A 6,000-nucleotide genomic window follows, 5' to 3' on the forward strand; every position below is an offset into this window, starting at 1 on the left:
GAAAACAAAAACAATAGTTAAAAGCTTCTTATTTACCACTTAAAACAATCGGCTTCGTTATCCATAGTTAGTCCACTGCATTTTTAACTCATGTTTATCAAAAAGTATAGAATCCATCGCTTTTGATATTCTAGTTTCTAGTAGATACATTTCTGAAGTTGAATTCAAGTTCATCAAATAAAAACTTTGAATAAACTATGGTTTACTCCATGCAACAAAAACTTTGTTCTTTCTATATACACAGAGAAAAATAGGCCACATAAAATAGAACAAAAACAATAAGATTTCTCTATGGTTTTCATCCAATAAGGAAACCTTATTAAAACAATCGGGTTTTCCTTATTGTTTTAAAATCTGCAAAACAATAAAAAAACGATGACCAGGCTGGGAATCGAACTGGAGACTTCAAATCATTAGTCGCCCACCTTACCACCTGAACCAACCTGCCATGAAAATATAGATCGCGATTTTTGTTCTAGTGCTAAGTTGCAAAAAAAATCAACTTTTCAGTCAAATTTTAATAAGATTTTCTCTATAAAAACAATAAGAAATCTCCTTAAAAAAACCTTATTAATCGTTGATTTTAATAAGATTTCCTTATGAAATGTATGGACGGTAAAACAATATGGCAATCTGTTAGTTTTTAGCGGGTCATATTTTTCTCTGTGTACTATTGAATAACTAAGTACTATTAAACAATTATGACTTTTTTTCATAAATGCGAAAATTGTCCGTAAATCGAGGTGAAAATGTATTTAAATTTTTTCAAAAATCCTACTGACGACGCACAGTGGGGCAGAATAGGTCGATTTGTGATATTAACTACTTCTACTAATAATAAGACATTTTTGTCACTTTATTTGGTTTTGTAACTAAAGTTAACAGACTTCTTGAGTTTTATGAACTTTTTTCCATTAAAATTTTTATTTTTCTCCAGGAAATTAAGTAAGGGGACAAAATATTAATACATTTGAAAAAACCTATAATTTTGAATTATGTTTTTTTTTTTGTTTAAAAAGTGAATTTTATTTTAACAAAATAGTTCTTCAGTTTAACCTAAGAAAAAAATTGTATTGGAAGGGGGCTGTATCACCCCTCGTTCCTGTGGGAGGGGCAATTTTCTGAAAATTTGACCTTAAAACAAAAAAAATACATAATATCAAGAAAAAGACATAGAATACTTAGAATACTGTGCAATAGCTTTTTTGAAAGCTTATTTTCCATTCTTTCAAATACTTTTTGATTAAAGTAGTTTTCGCAAATACTTTTTGTGAAATATAATTTCAAAGTCAAAACTTTGAAAATAATTGTCAAATTTGATGTTCAAGTTATTTTTTTTTTTCAAATTTGCTTTGTGAGGTGTGACTTTTTTAAAAAACCTTATAGCCGCATCAATTTTAATTTGGAAAAAAATTAATAATAAATTAAATCAAAAAATATTTTAATAAAAAAAAAAAGTAAAAAAACAAAAGCACTAACTTTATATAACAAATCACCCTGTTTCACGAAACTTCTTATAATAAAATAAAAAAAAAAAAAACAACTTTTAAAAAGAAAAAAAACATTGTTTATAAGTAACCAGTGCATGATTGTCAAAAAAGAATGATTTTGTAGTTTATTTTAATAAAAACAAAAAACCACTTTCTCTAAAACAACCGTTTTTTGAAGTTCAAAATTTCATTAAAAATATTTTAGGCAAATATTTAGCAAAAGTGTTTATATGGGCTAATAGAAATTGCTTATCATGCTTTCTCCATTTTTAGACTTGCTAAATATTTGCCTAAACAGAAGATTTTGAGAAAAAACTTTAAGATGCGTTTCAAAAAATCCATTATTTTCTCATTCAATTTTTAAATATAAGAAATTTGTATTTTATTTTTTTCTCAAATAATATTGAGTTTAAACAAAAAAAAAACAAAAGAACACCTTTTTTACTACTTATTGAAAACTGAAATCCGATAGAATGTTTTTATTTTGTATATAAAAACATCAAAGTCAAAACTATTAACAACCGAAATCTTGATTGATTTTTTTTAAGATCAATTTTTATTCTGAAACTTGTGAGTGCCTATTATCCTTAACGAAAAATTCAATAGTTAAATTTTTTTTTTTTATTTTAGCAATATAAAAACTTATTTTTAACTATATTTCATTTAAATTAACATTTACAAGCATAAATAACTTAAGTTTAACGCAGTCACTGCTCTTTAAAGAAGAGGTGTACGGAGACTATTTTGGTGTTATTGAACTGAGTTATTGGATATATTTCGATATTTTACTTCCGTGATTGCTTTTGACGAACAGTACAAAACAATAAACAAATAAACACTCTTTCACAGATAAAAATTTGAATAGCTAAATATTAAGTTTAGCATTGATTTTGAAGAGAAAATTTAATCGTTCACCACTGCACGGAGACTTTTTGGGTTCACCATTGTTTTTTCCTATTTTCTTCTTTTTTCTTAACCATAAACAACAAATTTCTCCTCAATAGCTTCTTCCAAGGGTTGAGGTCAAAATTCTGCCGGGGTCAAAATTCTTTTGTCAAAATTCTGCTTTCAAAATTCTGCTTTACAAAATTCTGCTTTCAAAATTCTGCTTTTCAAAATTCTGTTTTTCAAAATTTTGTTTTTCAAAATTCTGCTTTTCATAATTCTGCTTTTCAAAATTCTGCAAAAAATTAAAAAATTGTTTGGAAAATGTTAAAAAGCGCGCATATGCTATAAAAAAAAAACAGAATTAGCAGAATTTTTTTGTTCAAATATAATGCTGGCAGAATTTTGAAAAGCAGAATTTTAAAAAGCAGAATTTTGAAAAACAGAATAGAAAAAAAGCAGAATTTTGAAGCCAGAATTTTGACCCGATCCCTTCTTCCAATTAAAAAAAAACTTAAATTATTTTAATTTTAAATCTAAATTCGAATAAAATACATTCTATTTGAAAATATATTTCATTTAATAAAAAATCATCAACGAATTTACCCAGTAGCTGATAGAGATAACGCCAACACACATCTAATTTATTGAGAAACCTTTTTTTTTTTATTCAAACCACCCACCTATATACCTACAAACAACCTCCACCGGATGTCACTAATTTACACAAAAACCGGTAAGCATTTTTTTTTAAGTTGTTGCCCATAAACAACGGATATGTGCTGGCTGATAGTTATCGCTTCTGTTCTTGTTTCACGCATAATCAGTGAAACCCGTCAACAAAAAATCTAATTCGAAGAAAATTATAGCGCCATTTGAAAAAAAAAGTCCCATTGGTAAAAAACCCTTTTTCTACTCATTCACGACCTAATTAGCATCATTTTCAGATTTCCAATTACACGTTGTTGGGGAGAGAGAAAAGGTAAAAAAAAAAACAAAATCTTCACAAATCTTAGCCAATTTACCTACCAGAAAGTTTTTGAACTTAAGAAACCTGAAACCGAAGACTAGGATCAAGGTATACCACACAATTCCTCACTGATCCTTATCGGTCAACAAAAAAACAAAAAACTATATATACGTTCCATTTCATTCATAACCTCCATTACAAAAGGGTTTCTCTTAACGGTGGCAGAGAGTGGCATTGGCATATCACATCAATAAATTTCCAAACATAATCACCGCGAAGCCTTCTCACCTTCTTGCCACAGTGTTTATTTGTTTCATCGTCGTCAGTTGTAGTTGCACTGATTCGAATCGATCCTTGCTGCTGCCTGCCTCACATCGTCATCAAAACAATATCTCGCATTCGGAGGGAGACCGAAAGTTAAAAGAAAACAGAAACAGAGTATTAATTACTTTGGCTTCCGAAATCGAATTTACATATTTTACTCGTTCAGTTGTTCTCGATATAGTTCGAGTTCAGTATTATTTGGTGTGGATGCCACACAACAAAAAAAATACACTGCGCGGTTCCTCCATTCTCTCGCTACACTTCTTTATGTTAAGTGGAACAACATAATTCCCAGAAGTGAAAACCTTGCCAAGGCGGCTGCTGCTGCTGCGGTTGCGCGGCTGCTGGCTGTTGCAAGATCTGCGATCTGCTTGAAGCTGATGCCCGTGCGCCATTGCCCCAATGGCAGCGATGATGGCATTCCAATCAGCGATTGGAAACAATTAAAAGCTGAAAAACACGGGACCTAACTACTAAATTTTGTATCGCCGCCGTAGAACTTCGGAACGAGACTACACATACAACAAAGACGGGTGAAACACACTGTGGCATGATGGCGCAAGCTTACCTTCAGCTTATAGGTATATATTGTTTCCCTTAACCTCCCCGATTTGACCGTGAGTGGTGGTCAAGAGACTAAAACCATCATCATGCTCTACCTCTTGGGTCTTATAGCTGACCCTTGCAACATCGTCCTTACCGTCCACACCGCCACCGGCCGATCACCATCATCATCTTCGTCATCATCATCATCATCGTCATCAATGTTGTGTTCGATTCGATTGGCATCGAAAACGTTTTGTTAAGAACTCGAAGCCAATTAGAAAAACTCGAAACTAATGAGCCACTGTGCAACAACCATTTTTTTCGTTGTTCCTCCTCTCTCAACGAAGGTAGCATTCTCTGGCCGATCCGCGGTGTGTGTGTCTTCGAGAGGTTCCCTATAAGTCTGCTCCCCTTGTGTATACCTTGTTGCGATCCTTTGTTTTGTTTGTTTCGTGCTGCTGCTGTAGTGGCTTTTTGGCAGAGATCGCGCCCATTTAATTGGTTTTAATTTCTTTCCTCACCATGGATATTGGGCTACGATCGATCGATACAACGAAATCGTATTCCATCCAACTATATCTGCAGTGAGGAAGGCAGTCAGCCAAGCCCTCTTCGTGGTCGATCTTTAAGTCGTCGGCCCTCAGAAGAAGAAGACATTGTCTATGGTTGCTTTGTTGTTTTGTACAGGGTGTTTCTGTGGGAACTTAAACCGTCTTATTTTTGATAGTTTTTGTAAGAAAAGGGTCAATTAGAATTCAATACCAACGGATAATCTGATGTTCCTATTATTAATTAAATATTGTACAGCGGCTTCTTTGAAAATTAAATATTGTACAGCGGTTTCTTTGACAAAAAAAAAACAAATTAATTTTCAACAATCAATTAAAACTGCTTTATGAGCTCGCATGATCAAAGAAAAAGTTGTACAGCGGCTTCTTTGTAAACAAAAACAAAATTCAGTGTCAACTATCACTCAAAACTGCATTATTGACTACTGCATCAGTCAATCACTTCTAGTTCCCATAATCAAACAAAAATTGTACAGCGGCTTCTTAAAAAAACACATTAGTTAGACGACCACTTTCACTGCATTCTCAACTGCTTCATCAGTTAATCAGTTTATGCTCCAATGATCAAACAAAAAAATTTACAGCGGCTTTTTTTGCAAACGGTCACTTAGCATTACTGACTGATTTATCAGTTGATCAATGTATGCTCCCATGATCAAACAAAAAAATTTACAGCGGCTTCTTTGCAAACAAAAATAAATTTGCAGTCGACTGCTTTATCAGCTGATCAATTGATGTTCCGATAGTCAAACAAAAATTGTACAGCGGCTTCTTAAAAAAAACGCATTAGTTGTCAAAGATCACTTAAAACTGCATTACCAACTGCTTTATTAGTTGATCAATAGATGCTAACATGATCAAACAAAAAAAAAATTACAGCGGATTCTTTGCAAACAAAAAAAATTCCTTGTCAACGATCACTTAAAACTGCTTTATCGCCTGTTTTTTCAAGACTTACAGTCAGACTCTTGCCGATCTTCTTCATTTTTTTAATTTTACAACTTCCACAAAAAAAACACCCTGTTTGGATCAACATAGAGCTCTTTCGCCCATATACAACTTATCGAAGATTTATCTTTGGCGCTGCTCTGATAAGGACATCGAATGGAGTTTTATTAGTCAGAAATAAATCTGAACCACAGCTCTGCTTCAGTGATATGATCATTCTCGTGGATTATTCACGACCGACGATGAACGAGAGTCTCATCTCTCATTC

Source organism: Episyrphus balteatus, chromosome 3 (assembly GCF_945859705.1).
Source record: "Episyrphus balteatus chromosome 3, idEpiBalt1.1, whole genome shotgun sequence".
Taxonomy (NCBI): Eukaryota; Metazoa; Arthropoda; class Insecta; order Diptera; family Syrphidae; genus Episyrphus; species Episyrphus balteatus.